The 18,062-nt window shown below is 54.8% G+C and overlaps 1 protein-coding gene across 1 annotated transcript in view; it reads right to left on the bottom strand.

The window, feature by feature from the left end:
- HIC2 (HIC ZBTB transcriptional repressor 2) overlaps positions 1–16,892 on the bottom strand; it is a 30,418-nt gene extending 13,526 nt beyond the window's left edge. The window contains exon 1 of the mRNA XM_045535134.1: positions 16,838–16,892. The gene's annotated coding sequence lies outside the window, so the exon portion shown is untranslated. The remainder of the gene's footprint in view (positions 1–16,837) is intronic.
- Positions 16,893–18,062: the final 1,170 nt, after the last annotated feature.

Here is an 18,062-nt window from a genome sequence, read left to right as displayed (position 1 = left end):
CCAGCCCTCCCAGGAACTTTCTCATCCACCTCTCTCCCTGGTGGCCATACCTCACTTCCCCAGGAGGGGCTTCCTGCAGGAGGCCTGGAGCTCTGCTGGGGACTGGGGAGAAGCTCCTGCCCAGTCCACCCCAAGGCACCCAACAGAAGATGGCTTCTTTCACCTTAACCACCTCCTGACCAAGAAAGGAACACCCCGCCAGAAGTAACGGAGTACAACGGGAACCCTCCAGCAGGGACATCCATGGCCCCCCCAGAGTGCCACTGCCAGGTGGGAGGGACAAGCTGTGCCAGGCAGAGAAGCAGTGCTGGGCAGGGCACGGCCACCAGGCAATATCCACACCCAAGGGTTAAACACATGTGACCAGTGTCAGAGAGGGCAGGCATGCTGCCGCTACCCCCAAACCTGAGTCTGAGGTCAGCACTGGCCCTGGTCCCAGACCAGCCCCCCACTACGGTCACCTAAGGCTCCAGGTGTGGCCCCATGGGAACACCGCTTCTCCCAGGGAAGAGCCCCTAATCCACAAGAGACACCCTCTGGAAGGCAGGAAGCAGCCCAGGACCCAGAAGAGCTCCAAGGTGCAGCCCCCAGCCCCACCAACCAGCCCTGCACGGCCACGAGCCCAGGACACCCTTCATCCTGTCCCCAGTGGCCTGAGTCATCCCCAAAGAAGACTCAATGGATAAAATGTGGCCCGATGTAGCCACAGCTGCTGCTCGCCCCGCACCGCAGCCCCACGCGAGCAGAGGACTGAACAGGTCTGGTCCCCTTGAGCCCTCCCAGGGCCCTGAGAGCAGCTTATCTCCACCCAGTTTCAGATAAAACAGGGAAAGTTCTTGGGGTTAAGCAACTTGCCCAGGGTCACAAGAGGAAGTAGATAGGAGAGCAAAGACCGAAATCCCAACTGCAGAGCTGTCGTCTGTCTTCCCCACCCCACTGCCTGGCAGGGCCAGGGATGCCACCCCTGCTGGGCCTCTGGTTGCTGAGCCGCTCCAGACACTCGGGCAGCGCTGCCCTCCACGCAGCCAGCGTGCCAGGATGGCCTCGGGCTGCAAGTCCACCCTCACCCCCCCACACCATCTGCCTGTCCACCGCTGGGCTCACCTGGGCTGCATCCTCCTGAACTCCATGTGCGGGCACAGGGTCTGCCCAGCTCCTCCATTAGAAGCAAGCGGTGGGCCCCCCATCACACAGCCTGCTTTGGGGCCTGCGCTGCGCCTGCTGCTCCTCTGGAAACACCCCCATCCTCCATGACCTCCTGCCCTGTCCCTCAGGCATGGGCTGGTGGTGGGTGGGGCCCGCCGCTCTGGGCAAGCCCAGCCATGTAATCCAGCCCAGACCTGGATGCCGGCCAGCAGTGCCTGGCTCTTCTCCCAGACCGTCCTCCTGGAAAGCAACAGGCTCCACAGATGCCAGGAGCCTCCCGCCCTCCAGCAAAGCTTCTATGAACAAACACCTGGGTACCACTCAGCGTGCTGGTGAAGCGGTGATGGGGAACTGGACTGGCGGCCTCCTTCTCTGACCCGGGGGCCAGCCCTGCTGCCCACAGTGGTGCCCAACCCAGGCCCTGATGACTTCCTCAAGAGTCCACAGGTCCTACTGAAGACCTTGTGCGGCTACCCACAGCTGGGCCAAGCTCTGCCTGGTCCTGTAACCACCTGCCTGTGTGTGCTCCTCCCTTCTGAGAGGTGGGGAAGCTCCTGGGTGACACACCAGCTGGAAAAGGCTGGAAAAGACAGCTGCCAGGGGAGCAGGCAGGAAGGGCTGCCCCGAACTAGGCCCCTGGCCCCCAAATGACTTTCCCAGAAGGCACAACCTTGGTCCCCTCCTCTTCCCATCACTCCTGGCTTTGGAGCCAGCAAGGAGCGATCCTGGGGACCTGCAGCTGGATGTCCCCTGTTAGTGCTGGCACACAGGAGGGCCCCAGGCCTGGCATGGTCTGGCTGAGTTCTGAGACGGGCCTGGTTAGAGGCGGCGGCGTGGCGGGGAAGGGAGGGAGGACACACAGCAACAGCACAGCAGTAAATAGGTGGAAATTCCACACACAAGGAGCTGAGAGGAGCTAAGAGGGCCTGGGGAAGCCTGGGTCGCCCAGCTGGAAGGGGCTATCATGATCATCTAACCTGCCCTGGGACACCTTCAAAGGAGATAACGGAGCCCCTAAGGGAGGCACACCTCACAGCCCAGGGCTCTGGGAGAGAGACTCCCCAACTTCACAATTCCAACACGAACCCTCCCAGCTAACAATTTCTTATGCCAAGTAAAGACTCTAAAAGAATTTTAAAAAGAAACAAATAACCCTGCCATCATCTATCTATCATCAGTACTTCATAAAGGAAAACATTTCAATGACCAAAGAACAGGAAGAACCACCTCTCCAAGTAGAGACCTTCCCAAGGAAGGGCAGCTGACAGCCCTCTACCCACATTGCCATCCTGGCCTGGCAAAAGCTGCAAGGCAAGCTGGCATTAAGGAGCCTCTGCCTTGCCCACAGCATGACACACCCGTCAGCTGGGACAAGACTGACATGACATGCTGATGAGAAATCAGAAAAAACAAAAACACAAAAACTCAACACCAAACCCTAGCCAAAAACTAAAAGAACATCTCCCAGGGGTGAAAGAGAAAGCGAACATTTTCAAATAAGACCAGAAAGAGTAACAACTTCAAAACCCCATCAGGAAAAAGACAAGTGAGACCAAATGTTGGCCAGGCAGTAGGGGAACTGGAAGTCTCATGCACTTTGGTAAACCCATGGATGGCACATTCCTCAAGCTGTGGGCCTACGTGCCAACAGGAATGCACACATGTGCTCACCAAAACACAGGCAGGCATGCTCTTGGCGGCCCTGCTCAAAAGGGCCCAATGCTGGAAGCAACTCCGCTGCCCACTCCCAGAAGAGACAGCTGAATGCATAGGGAACCATGAACCGGCAGCAAACAGGGCTGAACACCTAGGTTGACCCATACGAATTTGCCTTTTGGAGGTCAAAAGCAGATGACTGCTGACAATTTCACACGGTTTGACTTACACACAACACAGATGAGTCTCCCAAACCTACTGCTGAGCAAAGCCAGAGCCTAAGAGACTACGCAGCACAGTCTGGTTTATGCAAATGTCCCACTTACGTACTAATCCAGCACAGGGGTGGGGGGTGAATGGAAGCTTCAGGACAAAGAGGGGCTTCCAGGCCGTGTTTCTCGTTCTGGATGCTGGTTACACAAGCACGTTCACTTGTGAAGAACTCTCACGTAGTACGTACTTCCATTCAGTACGGTGCACAGACACCTTCAGGAGAGGAAGCAGAGACGGACAGTCCTGATCTGCAAGCAGACCCAGTCCAGGCAGTGACCTCCCCTGGAGCCCCAACTAGTAACAATCACAACCCGGGAAGCAGAACATGGGCAGGACAGCTGCAAAGTCCAGGACAGAGTACCCACCCTGGAAGAGGCAACTCACATAAGCCAGCCAGGGGGAACCCAGCCACAGGAAACCCAGAGACTACTTTAAAATCTCGTACTAGGAGCAGACTTGTGTCCACTATCTAAAAACTTGATAATATTTTTTAATTGTCCTACGGCCTAACAGACACGTCCAAGGGAAAGGGGGTTCTTCAAATCCTGGAAGGCAAGCCAAGGAGAAATAGGAAATTCAGAGCAGCGCAGGCAAGGTTCAAACCGTACACCAAAGAATTCCCAACAAGGGCCTCCAGCAGGGCCGGGTGGCAGCCAGCCGGGCATACCACAGGGACGAAGCCTAGAAGAAAACGTCAAAGCCCTCAGGATCTGGGGTCGAAGGAAGCTGCTGGGGAGAAAGAAATGGCCCACTTGCTCCTGCGTGGGTAATCAATGCCACATGCTGCACCCCCCCCACCACCAAACAAATAACCCAGGAGCTACAGCCAAAGATCAAGGGTCAGGCTTGTTTTACTCCAAATAGGAAACAAAAAAAAAAAAAATCAAGTTAGAGACACCTTGGACCTCCATTGGAGTTTTATCTTAGTATTTTTAAATGGTTTTTTTTTTCTGAGATAGAGTCTCACTCTGCTGCCTGGGCTAGAGTGCCGTGGCATTAGCCTAGCTCACAGCAACCTCAAACTCCTGGGCTCAAGTGATCTTTCTGCCTCAGCCTCCTGAGTAGCTGGGACTACAGGCATGCGCCACCATGCCCAGCTAATTTTTGCTATATATTTTTAGTTGGCCAGCTAATTTCTTTCTATTTTTAGTAGAGACGAGGTCTCGCTCTTGCTCAGGCTGGTCTCAAACTCCTGACCTCAAACGATCCACCCACCTTGGCCTCCCAGAGTGCTAGGATTACAGGCGTGAGCCACCGCACCCGGCCTTAGTATTTTTAAATTTTTTTTAGAGACAAGGTCTCACTGTCAGCCAGGCTAGAGTATGGTGGTGTGATCATAGTTCACTGCAGCCTCACATGCCTGGGCTCAAGCGATCCTCCCGTCTCAGCCTTCCCAGTAGCTGGGACAACAGGTGTGCAACAACACGCCCAGCTTCCACTGGAGTTATAAAAAGCAATTTTTCATGATAAAACTAAGTAATTGCTATGGAAAATACTGCAATCTATGGCCCTGTGCCTGAAAATCCTCCAGGTATGAAACTTTACAGAGAAGCAATCTCACCTGTCCAGCAGGTGACTTGAAAGGGTCTAACAGAGAATGCCCAAGAGCTCAGAAAGGAAATCAGAAAGAGGGATTCATTTAGATTTTGGGGGAAAATACAAAGTTTCACCATACTTTTAAAACTGAGTCTCAGGGTGCTGGAAGAATTGTTTGGCATGAAAGAACTGGGTTTAAGGACAGAAAACAAAATAAACAGGCAGTTCTCTGCCTGCAAAGAAGCTCAAGGCTGAAAAGTAGGCTATTTAGGAGCCAGCAAAAACAAAAACCTTGCAAACCACCCAAATATTCACTGCCAGCAGGACATGTGACAATGTGTGGAACAGCACCACCTTGGACACTTGAAGTGGGAGATGAGAACGCAGAAACTGCAGCTACTAGAGAGTGTCAAGAGTGCACAGTGCCTGGCTCCGAGTACACAGAGAGCCAACCCAACCCAAACAAGCCGCTGTTGTTTAAGGATCCAGACAAATGTGGAACCAACGAAGAAAAGCCAGGGAGCAGCTGAGCCACAACTCAGAGAGAGGGGTGGTGGCTTCTGGAGGGAGGTGGGGATGAGCAGGCAGAAGTACATGGGGGTGTCTAGGGAAGCTGCTTCTTCCATAGAGACTGGGGGAGCAGGGGTGTCTCACTTCGTGTGTCATGCACAACTAATCAAATGGTAGGTTTTCCACTACTTATCCCTATGTTAAGATGTGTGTACCTGTGTTTATACATGTAATTTACATCCTCTGGTCAGATACCTTTGTAAGTAACTTCTTACAGCACAATCTCTAAGCCTACCAAGGAAGCTGAGCCTGCTCTGTGCAGAAGTCCCAAAAGAAAGGGGGAGGGGGCAGGAGGGGGCCACGAGGCTAAAGCTGAGGGTTGCTCAAGCACCTACCTCCTGACACCACCTGAGAGGTCACCTGGTCGAGAGGTCTAGCAAATGCAGCAGGGCCACACAGTTGGGCAAACTATGGCAACAATGCACAAATGAGGGCTTTGGAGCGCTCAGTTCTCACAGGAGATGAGCCAGAAAATATCACCCTGTCCTAATAAATTCAAAGCAGCAGAAGCCAGGGTCTCTACACGTGGGAAAGCGGGCATGCCTAACCCAACAGGAGTTACCCCGAAGAGGGAATCCTAGGAGCCCTCCCAAGGACTGAAGGGGGAAGAAGGGCTGAGTTAGAGCCACTCTAAGTAAAAATATCAAAGCCCCGAACACAACTGCCCTCTGCAGCCCCTCCAGCTGAGCCCTTGGCCAGCCCCTGCCCCCTCACTTCAGAGTCCAATCACCCCGAGTTATCTTTCTCTAACACCCAGCTCACTGAGCCACTCCCCTGCTTAAAGCTTTCAATGGCTTCCCGATGCTTGGGATAAAGTCCACACTGAGGCCCAGCATGCAGAGCTCTTCTCAGAGGCCCACCTCCCCCCTCAACAGACACACTTCTGAGCCCCAGCAGGCTGTTCCCTCTGCTGGGAAGACCTGTCCCACACGGTTCCCTCCTCTGTTAAACCAGCCTTGCCTCCCCGCACTGCACCCAACGTCAGTCAGCACTAGCTGCCAAGCTGCTTTCCTCCCACTTACCCTGACCAGTAGCACCCAAAGTTAGGGACCCTGCGCCAGGCAGGCAGCAGGGCGCTCCTAAGTGTTTGTTAGGTGAGCAAACGCCAGTCAGAAAGAACCAATACTGAGAAGAGACAGGGCAAAACAGTATGTGAAAGGTGGCACACAGGAGACTTGGAAATGCCCAGCGCCCCTCCTTGTCACCTGTTCTAAAAACGTGTTGTTTGCATCTTTAAAAATTGGGACTCCCAAAGAGCTTGCTTATGTGGCCCCTGTATTACTGTATTTGATGTTATTACACAATGACAGCAATGTCCCTAATCTGCTTCCCATTTCTTCAGCCTCAGCTATCCACGGTCAATCATGGTCCAAAAACAGGTGAGCAAATGTTTTAAGAGAAAGACACCACATTCACACAACTTTATTACAGTATATTGTTACAACTGTTCCATTTTATTTTCATGATTGTTAATCTCTTACTGTGCCTAATGTATAAATTAAACCTCAACAGGGATGTACGTACAGACAAAACAGTGTATGTAGGGCTCGGTACTACCCATGGCTTCAGGAGTCCACTGTGAGTCTTGGCACCCCTTGAATAAGGGGGGACTACTGTGTATGTTACTGTTCTAGTTAGTGTATTAGAAAAACAGATAATTTTCAAAAGTACTTAGTTGATTTAAAATATCAACAATAATCTCATTTCATGTAAATATAAATAGCATTTTATGGAAAAAAAAAAAAACCCTACTATTCCAAAAGAAAAAACTTAGTGAGAAGGGTGCTATTGTTTTACACTTTTGTAACTAAATCTCTTTAATGTCTGGCTTAATAAGAAGTAGCTGGATTCTCATATCTGCTTTCTGCATTCAGTCTGTTAGGATATGTGGTTTTGATTAAAGCCTATAAAGAACTTTGGCTTTACAAAGAAAGAAGGAAGCAATATTGTAACAACCTTTTCTGATATTCTACTAAAACTCAACGAGTGATAGTTTCTTTCTTTCTTTCTTTTCTTTCTTTTCTCTCTCTCTCTCTCTCTTTCTTTCTTTTTGAGACAGGATCGCACTCTGTAGTCCCAGCTAGAGTGCAGTGGCATCATCACAACTCACTGCAATCTCAAACTTCTGGGCTGAAGCGATCCTCCCGCCTCAGCCTCCCGAGTAGCTGGAACTACAGGCACACACCACCATGACCAGCTAATTTTCCTATTTTTTGTAGAGACAGGGTCTCACTCTTGCTCAGGCTGGTCTCAAACTCGTGACCTCAAGTGATCCTCCCACCTCGGCCTCCCAAAGTGCTGGGATTACAGGTGTGAGCCACCATGCCCAGCCATGTGATACTAATAGTTTCTTAAAGGCTGCAATGAAGAATCTGAACTTGTATCAGTGACTATTTCATATCTGGTTACACCAAAATCCATTAGTCTACCTTACATTCATATCCACACAGGATTCTGTAACATCAAGCACTGATTATTTGGAAATTAGTAGTCCACTGAGTTAACTGGTTCTTCCAAATGCTGTCACATTTCATTATACAACACCAAAAAATCCCCTTACTATCACTAGCGATCTTATCAGAGAAGTCTAAGTGCAGGGAAACTGCAGGACTTACAGTTTTGCAAAATTCTAATTTTCCCTTGAAAGCTTGATATTATTAGCAACAAAGAGTCAATTTTCCTTAAAGTGGCAGGCTCACTTTGTTCCTTTGCAAGAAAATGTCTGACAAATTCTCCAAGTCTGAATAAGCACACTTTTGTCTGTCAGTAGTTCTTTCAAGCAAAAATAATGTTCTGGGAGAAAAAGCAAGTCTAGCCCCCAGCTCACACAACATGCAGCGGTTTTCCTAGACACACCATCATATCTGTGTGCGGCAGAAGAGCCCTGTACATCTCCCCCATTTCACCACAGAGAAAACTGAAAAGACATGTAATTACAGGTCTAGATTTAACACTCAGTCATCTGTACTGCCTTGCCTGGACACATGTGACACTGGTAGGACTCAGCCCCGAGCGCCGGCTAACAGTGGAGACGCACTCAGGCACTGTGTACCACAGCAGTGCCGTCCACCTCGGTTTTGCACCGTAAGTGTCAACATGTGGCAAAAGCTGGCAACAACTTTTTTTAAATTTTGTGTTTTGTAAAGATGGGGTCTCACTATGTTGCCCAGGTTGGTCTCAAGCAATCTGCCTCAGCCTCCCAAAGTGCTAGGATTACAGGTATGTGCCACCTACCCCAGCTCCTACTAACTTCTAAATATCATAAAAGGGTCTTGCGGGGGAGCCCCCCCAGGGGGTTGCAAACAACTCTAAGAATGGCTGGCAAGCACTGTGTCAAATATTCCTAACAACCCGTTTTACAGGCAAGGAGAATGAACCCCAGAAAGGTTAAGGACTGGCACACAGAGAAACAGGCTTGACACCAGAGTCCTCTTTCCACGAAACCACAGGTGCTCACCAAACACCAAAATCCTAGACAGAGGGCCTCCCGCCAAACCTCAGAGTAACAAATTTTAATAAATAAAAGGATTGCCATTGCAAATGGCATCCACAAATGCTCTGAGAGGCAGGCAGGCAGAGACTATTACTGGACCTCCGGAGGCCTAATTCAGAGCCACATGTGCCCTGCCTCTATAGGCTGCAGGACCATGGCTGGGCCATGTCCACCTGGAGGCAGAGGTGGTCAGTGGGGGAGGGGATGTACATGCAGGAAGCAGGACGTGCATGCTGCCTTCTGGGGGCATGAAGTCAAAGTCCCCTCCAGCCCAAAGCAGCTAAGCCAGCCCGGCTACCCTTATCAGCATCAACATATGCATGGAATGTGGGACTTTGGCAACAAACCTCTCCCCGCAGCCTGCACTGGGGCTGGCGCCTGGTCCTCTGGGGCTCAGGTTCACCTACCACAACTAAAGGACGACCACCTTTCGGCACCTCGGAAGGCAGAGACTAGGTCCCTTCTCCTCCTTACTAGGATCACCTGGACCCCCGAGCCCATCTACCAAGGGACAGCCTCATGTTGCCAAGAGCAAGGCCACCCTGCCTTCGTCGTCCACACAACCACCAGCAGTGTTTGCGCACCTCTCATTTGCCCACACTGATGAGGAGAAGGAAGGGAGCTCAGCTCCGAATTCCCCACAACGTCCAGACCACCCCACGTGCCTCCTCTCCTGAGGTGTTCAGCAAAGGCACAAGCTTCCATGGGGTGGAAGACTCAACATGCCAGAAGGGCCAGAGCTGTGACTGGAGGGATAAGGTTTGCCCACACAAGTCCTCTCTGGTCCCTGGTTCTCAGGGGGCAGGGGGACTTGCAAGGGACCACCCTCCAGCTCCAGGGGCCCAAGTCCCTGGCTTCGTCCAGGGCAGGCATCCACTACCCTGGCCGTCCTCCAGCCCAAGCTCTGCTTAGAGTAAGGAGCCCTCGCAGGCATGGTCAAGGCTTCCGCACATGCCACTCTTAGAACCTCTCTACCCACCTCCTAGCTATGTACAATGGGGACTGATAAAATGATCAGGACATTCTAAGGATTAAGTTCGGGTATTAAACACCTCCTGCAAGGCCAGGCACAGGTAAGAGCCCAGAGTAAGCACCTCCCCTCTTCTGCCATGCCCTTCCGGGCGTTCTGTTAGGAACTCTGCCGGAACCATCCTCCTCCCAGGTTTCCAGCAAAGCTCCCGCAGCACCTGCCATCAGCTGCCTTCCCCAAAAGGGAAGGGCTGTGAGGTCCTGGGGAGGGCAGGGGTGAAGGGGCAAAAGAGTCAAGGCAGGAACCCACCCCAGACCAACTGCCCCCAGGATGGAACCCTCTGGGCCCCCTACAAAAAAGTGCACAGAAGACAGAAGTGGAGAGGAGGGCCACCCTTCCTCCCCGACCCCTCCCATCTCCTCCACTGCCCGCGCCCAGGCTGCTCTAAACGACAGGACTGCCCACCCGACACTGTCCAGGACCACACCACACCCAGGGTCATCCTATGTCCTCTCCCCCTTTTTCTCTTTTCTTTTTTTTTTTATATGAGGCAGAGTCTCACACTGTGCCATGGCGTCAGCCTAGCTCACAGCAACCTCAAACTCCTGGGCTCAAGCGATCCTCCTGCCTCACTCCCAAGCAGCTGGGACTACAGGTACTCGCCACCACCCCAGCTGGTTTTTCTGTTTTTAGTAGAGACGGGTCTTGCTCTTGCTCTTGCTCAGGCTGGTCTCGAACTCCTGAGCTCAAACCATACTCCCACCTCGGCCTCCCAGAGTACTAGGATTACAGGCATGAGCCACTGCACCTGGCCTCTGTCCTCTCCCCCTAAGGATACAAATTAAACCCCAAGACAACCCATGGTCTGTCCCAGCAAAGGGGGCAGGCCGAGCCAGGTGCTACCTGAAGTCCTGCCTCACAGGTCCCCTCCCAGCCCCTCCCACTCTCCCTTCTCTGCCCCCATTAGTGGCCTCCCACACCTTTCCCATATAAGGCAGCCCAGGAAACAAATCTTCCCTCTCCCAGGGACGTTGAGGTCAAAGAGAAAAAGAGAGGAGGTCCCAGGGGCCCCAGCTGTCCAGTCACACCTCACCTGTAGCCATAGTGGACTTGGCTTGTCAGGGTGACCAAGGAACCCAAACTTCACTGTGGGGCCCTGCAAGGCTATATAGAAGCCAACGGGAGCCCAAGAAGGACGCCAAGAAACCAGGCCAGGCAGACTCCAGAAGCCCAGGCTACAGGGCCAGCAGGACCTGGGTCTGAGGGCAGTAGGTGGCTTCTCAGAGGACCTCTGAGGAGAAGCCACCGAGGGTACAAGGGCCTGGCTTCCTCCTGCTGCTCACCCTGGTGCCCGGTAACTGACAGAATCAGCCCGACTAATTCTGTCAACTAGTTCCCTGGGTAACTGGGGGTTCTACTGGGCCTTCAGAGTGGCAGTGCGTGATCACCCCAGGGAACAGCACTTACTGCTTCTTAGATTCTGTTACCCACAAGGACGGACCACCTGCTAGAGCAGCCTTTCTCACACTTGGCTGCTCACCAGAGTCACTGCAAAAGCTTTAGGAAACACAGGTGCCTGGGCCCACACCAGACACAGGCTGGGTACCCAGGTGAGAGCCGGGGCACCAGCAGGCAGGCTTCTGCCTGGAAGGACGGGCACAGCATGTGCTGGGTGATGTGTCTCTGCTCATCACCCAGAAAAGCCCCACTGCGTCCACACAAGGACAGGGACAGGCTACTGAGGTCCCCGGCACCCTCTCCCTTGTCATTCACTTTGTGAATGAGATCTTACCACCTTCCAAGGCAGCAGCACAGGTGACGGAGCCGCAAAGGCCATGAGACAGGCCCTGCCCCTTAATGAGGCTCCAGCCCCAGTGTGGTGACCGGAGCAGCCCCCTTCCCACACTTGCCAGAGAGAACACATCCACTGGCCCACCCAGAGGTGTTGCCGGGAATGCAGCTCACGGCCCCAGCCCAGAACCGCAGGGACCAGTCCGCACAGCAGCCACATCCCTGCCAGAGCCAACAGCCCGTCCATCTCAGCAACAGCAGCTCCCGCCTGAATGCACCCACCTGGCCAAGCCCAGTCGCTGCCCTCCCTTAGTCACCCTGGAAATTGCCACGGGATGGACAGAGACCTCACACGCTCCCTTCTCACCCACATCCTCTGTGTGTGCTCAGATCACTCAACAGAAAAAAAACAAGCACCTACTACATGCTACCCATGTTACAAGCAGCAGCAAGGCCCTCTGGCCTAGAAAAAGTAGAGGCAGAGGTCCCAGGGGACCCCAGCTGTCTAGTCACACCTCAGATGTGGCCACAGTGGGCTTGACCTGTCACCTCTCACTCGTAGAAGGACCTCCAAGTCCCCTGTTCTAACCTCAAGGCCATACTCCCCCCCCCTTCCACCCACTATCATTACCATGAAAAACACGGACATTTTAGTCAGAAGGAGGGGCTCCCCCAAGCTGGGTGGCATTCCTGCATTCCCAAAGGACCCAGGCAGTTTCTTAGGGTCACCCTTCCCACTCAGTCCTGCCCTGCCCCTCCCAGGGGATCGGGCCCTGCCCTCCTCAACTGTGGCAGAGCTTGAACCAGCTCCCGGCCTTCCCTCCCTTATCCAGCTCACTGGGGGCCCACACACAACCCCCACCCCACCCGCTTTTCTTGCTTTGCCACTCCCAGCTAAAACTGGGCTCAAGGCAAGCCTGCAGTCCCTAGGGGCCTAGCCTCTCCTCACAGCCCTCCCCTAGCCCAGGTCCCTAACCCTTAGGGCAAGGCCCCTCCCAGCAGGAAGCAAACCCTGGAGGTGCCAGGCAGAGTTAAACTGGATGGGCTTGTTCAGAAGCCCCTAACTGGGGGAGTGGGGCTCTCTGCCCCACCCTCCCTGATGGGATGCCAGATCTCTCCAGACACCATACTCTATGAGCTTCACAGGCTCTAGAGTCAAAGGCATTTACCCTCCAGCTCCAGCAAGCTATTTAACCTCGTTTACTTGGCTGTAAAAGGAGACTATGCCTCGTGCTGAATTGGAAGGATTCTGAGAAAACCCACAAGCGCCTCTATCATCCCACCTTAAAAGCAACGCTAAGAGCGCCAGAAAGCAGAAGCTGGCACGATTTAGTCTAGCCACAGGGACTGGGCACCGAGTCTGTACACAAGAATGTGGCAGAATGAATAAAAAACTTGAAAAAGAGCCTCACGTGCCTGCCAGGCAGTTGGGGCGCCTGAGCTGGCTTGTCACACACAGCACCTGCGGGTCCACACTCTCACTGCTCTCCTGCGGTCTCCACAATGCCACTCTCCACACTGCCTTTCTAAACCCAACAGCAGTCACGCCTTTGTTAAACCCCTCCTCTCTCTGGGCCAACCTCAACCCACACGGGATCCAGTGCTCTCCCACACCACACGCCGCTGTGCCCTCTGCGCTCCGCTAGGTGCCAGCCCTTATCAGCCCATTGTACAATCACTTGTTCACGTCTGTCTTCCCCAGGCTGAGCTCTGGAGACAGCGACACGCGAATGTAAACTCTAATTCTGTTCCCATTTTAGAAGCAGGGACACTAAGGTGCGGAGAGTCAATCACTGTCCAAGGTCACACCGAGAGTAAACGGCACAGCCAGTGCCACACTCCAGACTTTGTGACTGACCAAGTCCAGTTTCCCTCTTGCTGCCCTACAGGGATCCCTCCTCAGCCACGCTCTAAGGAGCCAGGAGGGGAGGGACCCGACTTGTTATTTCTTCCCCTATGGTGAAAGCTGCCTCCCAGGCCAGTGGGAGCAGCCCTGAAGGGCCCCACCCTTTAACAGATCAGTTATTGGTGGGGGGCAGGGGAGGGGGGGTCTCAGCCCCAGTGGGCAAGGCAAGGTACGGGGTAGGGCTGACTGCTCAAGGCCAACAGGCCAAGCAAAACGGGCAGAGCCACAGGTCCCCTGGGTAAATTGAACTTTATTCCTTCCTCTCACTCCTCTGACTCTCCAGAACTGCCCAGCCAGCCCTTCTCAGGGGCTAGCTGCTGATTAAAAGGCACTACCCCACCGCACCCCCTCAGATCTGACTTCAGCAGACAATAAGGACTCAAGGAAGGCAGCAGGCTGTCAGCTCAATAATGCAAAACCCTGTTGCTCCTAGTCCACAACAGCTGACTTCAAGTGGACGGGAGGCTGTGCTTATTAACAAAATGAGAAATCTGATCTATGGAAAGAAAACAGTACGTGGGGATTAATCCAGGACTGCAGCTTGTGGAGAAGACTGGGCTGCTGGCCAAGGCCAGGAAGCAAGGATGGGATCGTGCCTACCTGTCCGCAGAGCAGGCACCATGCAGGACAGAACTCATCATCGCCTCTGCCCCACCTGTGCCTCTTCTCCTTCCAGCAATTGCAGCAATCATTTCGGTTTTGCTTTAATTAAAGGCCTGGCTCCCTCGGGCTGCTTCTTCCTCTAAGCAGAGCCAACAACCAGAGGGAGACTTCTTTTCAGGAATCGGTCGTAAAAGCTCAGTGACTAATCTACAAGTCCCAACAACTGGCAGGAAAACACTGCAGGGAGAGTCTGGGCACACACCAGTACTCGAGTCAAACGGCCAGAGAAGCTGGGCAACAGGCACTCTGCATCGCCCCAAAATTGGTCTACCAGAGGCCAGAAACCAAAGGAAAGCAGACCAACCTATGAGCTGTGACCCCCCCCAAGACAGGTAGCTGGGGTGCCTCTTCCTAGCCTTCCAAGTCTACTGCTTGTCCTGTGGGACCTAGAGATCTTCATAATAAACTGCACAAGACTGAAAGTTCACTCCCAAGCAGGGTGACCGACTCCTTGGAACAAGCCTGGGCCAAAGGACTCAGTTCAACCCCAAGTGTCAGCCTCCGAGCCCCCTTCTTGGTGTTAAGAGCCTGCTAAACCAGCAATCTCACCACACAGCTTTGTCTCTAGAGGCCGGCCCATCTGCTTTTTTTCAGACCACTCCAGCAACCCTGCTCCACTGAGCATACACTCTCTCCTTACACCAGGGCTACAGAGTGGCCACATGGCCTGTGCTCCTGAAAATGTCTGCCCAGGGAGTCCAGACACTGGCAGATGGTAATGGAGGAGAAGAAGCAAAGCCAGCAGCCAGGAAGCAATAAATGCTAGATTCTGAAAGGTCTTGGTTTGGGTGACCCAGCTACATCCCTCTATCCGGGGTCCCGGGAGGACAGCCCCAACCAAGTTCAGCCTAGGAGCTCCCAAGGCCCCTCCACTACCTGCCAGCTCCCCCTCCCCCAGTGCAAGAGGCACAGCAATCCCCACATCAGTCAACAAGCCACCGCCACAGGATTCCTACGGGCACCGCTCTGCCCCTCCCCCATCACATATGTCAGAGGGGTGGCCTCCCTGGGTTACACCCCTCCTGCTGTTGGGGGGTGGGGTTCGGGAACATAGCTTTCCAGATGTGCTTGGCAACTCCTACTAGAAAAGACACTGGGGGTGGAGGGGGTAGGAGAAGACATGGATAAATAACTTCGACACCGCTCCAGCCCAAGGGCTCAGCATTGGGCTCCCTTCCCCAGGCAGTCCCAAGCTGTCTGGGTGGGGCCGCTGGGGGCATTATCTGGCCTCCTTCCCTCCTCTTCGCAAGTCACTGCCCCCTCAGGGAGAGGCATCCCCCCACCACACACACACCCAACCCTGTGTGAATATGAACCATCCTGGAAGATAAACACAGAGTGACAAGCTGGGGCCCCTCAGCCCCCTCCCTCAGCCAGCGTTCCCATCCCCCTGCCAGCCGACCCCCTCCCCCAAACCCATCTCTCTTCCTGCCAAGCGGCTGCCTACAGGAGAGTCTGGGGGCAGGGCCGCGAGCCCACCAGCCGCAGGGCCTGGCCTTCGGGAGCGGCCCCTCCAGGCCCGACGCTGCCCCTGCCCTGGCCGGTCTTCCTGAGGGAAGCGGGCAGGGAAGGGGACCACAGACCCCGCAGGGCCGCAGTTCTGGAAATCGCAAAATCCTCCAGCGAGGGGGCGGCCGCGGGCGCAGGGCCGTTTGCATAATGGGAGCCCGCCCGCCTGTCAGGCAGCGCAGCTCGCCCGACGCCGTTCGGATTAGATTGCTAATGAAAAGGCACAAAGAGCCGGCGCCCGCTCGCCTGCCGACCCCCGCTCCACAGACCCGCGGCCGAGCCCGGCGCGGCCGCGGGGGCTTTGTGCCCAGCGTCCCCCGCGCCCCGCCGAGCACTCAGCCCACAAAGCCGGGGCCGGCCGGGGGTCCCCGGTGCGCCCCAGCCCAGGCCAGGCAGACGCGCGCCCGCCCTCCCACGCGCGCAGCCCCACGTCGCCCGGGGGCGCGCGCGCCCACGCCCCTCTCCCCGGGGGCGCGCCCGGCCCGCAGCCCCCACCCGCGCCCGACGCGGCCGCCTCTCACCTCATGTGCATCGGTGGCGGCGCTCCGCCCGCCGGCCGGCCGGCCCTGCCCACGGCCTCTCGTGCTCGGCGCCCGGCCCGCGCCGCCCGCGCTCGCCCCGTCCGCCCGCCGCCGGCCCGGCTCGGCTTCCCGCCCAGCGCGCCCCGAGCGCCGCTCACAGCCGCCCGTCCGGAGCCATCTTGGAAGCTTGTGACGTCGGCGCCGCCCGCTCACCCCTGACCCACATCTGAATGGGCGAGCGGCGGGGCGGGGCCAGGGGCGGGGCGGTCCCTCGGGGCGGGGCCTCAGGGGCGGGGCCGCCGAGCGGTCCGAGCGCTGGGCGGGGCGGGGCGGGGCGGGTGGCCGCAGTCCGTCGCCGTGGGGGAGGGGCGCGCGGGAGGAGCCGGGGACCCAGACCCCTGACGCCCAAGCGGACCCCGACCGCAGGCGCCAGGGTGGGACCATGACCTCACCCCAGAAATACCAGGACAGCACACTCCCTCGGGACAGGGACCCTGGTCTCCCACAGACCGACGCCCACCCCCCAAACTCAGCTCGCTCCCTTTGAGCCTGGCCCTGACCCCGCGGAGCCCCGAATTAGGGACCCTTAGAGGCCTGGGCCCCACCTTCCCAACCCCTTCGTGCCCCCTGCTCCGCGACCCCCGCAGTGGCCCCAGCCTCCAAGCCGCAGCCCCCGGGGACTGCAGGCCCGGCGGTCTGGGTCCCGGGGCCCAGGCTGTTCGGTCCGAAGCAAGAGGGAGCCCGCACCCCCGACCCGGGCGCCCCGCGGGGCCCCGCGCCCTCACCCCCGCGGTCAGCCCTACCTGCGCGGAGGGCGCGGAGGTCCAGTGCACGCTGCGCTCAACCAGCCCCTTCCGGTGACCGCAGCCCCTCGCAGGCCCCAGGGGTCAGGCGGCGCGTCCAGGCTGGTGGCAGTCACTTAGGTGGCTTTCCGAGGGGCCGGGGCTGGCTGTGAGCCATGACCACTTCTCTAGGGAGTTACTTAATGGACCTCTCTCTACTTTGAACACCAAACAAAGGAACAAACCACTGTTGAGGTCGGAGAAGTCCAAGAGGAGTTCAGACCTGCCTTACAGGGACGTTGTGCCCAGCTCGAGTCAGGATTAAAAACCAATAACCCCTTCAGGGAAGCTGATTATGCGACCGTTCTCTCCTAGTCAATGTACAAGTTTAATGTAATCCTAACAGGACATTTCTTACACTTAACAAAATTCTAAGTTCACCTGGAAGAATAAATAGCCAAAACCAGCTATGGTTTTTTCCCCCTTGGGAACAAAAAAAAGGAATGAAGGTAGACTTGCCCTAACAGATATTATAGCAAATGACAAAGCTATTGCAGTCAATTCAGTGGGGTACAGACGAAGAAATAGAATAGAAAGCCATAGGAAGCCTAGAAACCCCCTAGAAATGGCAAGAACACAATAGATGAAAAAGGAAATATCAAACATCTGTGAAAAAGGAGATATCAAACGCCCGTGAAGAAAAGGAATATTCCACAAATAGACCTCCACACAGGACTCACTATTTGAAGTAACCTACTGAAAAAAAATGTCAACCACTCTGCTAACCAAAAGACATACAAATTAAAACTACAAGAGGCTGGTTTTTTTACCAAATTAAAAATCAGTTTCAGATGATAACCTTCAAATGTAGGCAAGGTGCAGTGGGTAATCACTCTTATATACTGTTGGAAGCACATAAAGTAACTCAAAATTCCTGGATATGAATTTGGCAGTATGAGCCAAAAATCTTTTAAAATGATCATAACCCCTTGGACCAGTATTCCAGAATTCTGTTCTAGGGAAATTAACCACATGCCTGATTAGCTGTTTCTCTAACCAGACTGTAAACTTGGAACCCCAGTGCCTAGGAACACACCTGAGATGTAATAGGCATTCAATAGTCATTTGTGGGGCACAGTGGCTCACGCCTGTAATCCTAGCACTCTGGGAGGCTGAGGCGGGAGGTTCACTTGGGGTCAGGAGTTCAAGACCAGCCTGAGCAAAAATGAGACTCTGTCTCTACTAA

Source organism: Lemur catta, chromosome 21 (genome assembly GCF_020740605.2).
Source record: "Lemur catta isolate mLemCat1 chromosome 21, mLemCat1.pri, whole genome shotgun sequence".
Lineage (NCBI taxonomy): Eukaryota > Metazoa > Chordata > Mammalia > Primates > Lemuridae > Lemur > Lemur catta.
Note: the sequence above shows the minus strand (reverse complement) of the source record. Positions and strands in the feature narration are given on the sequence as shown.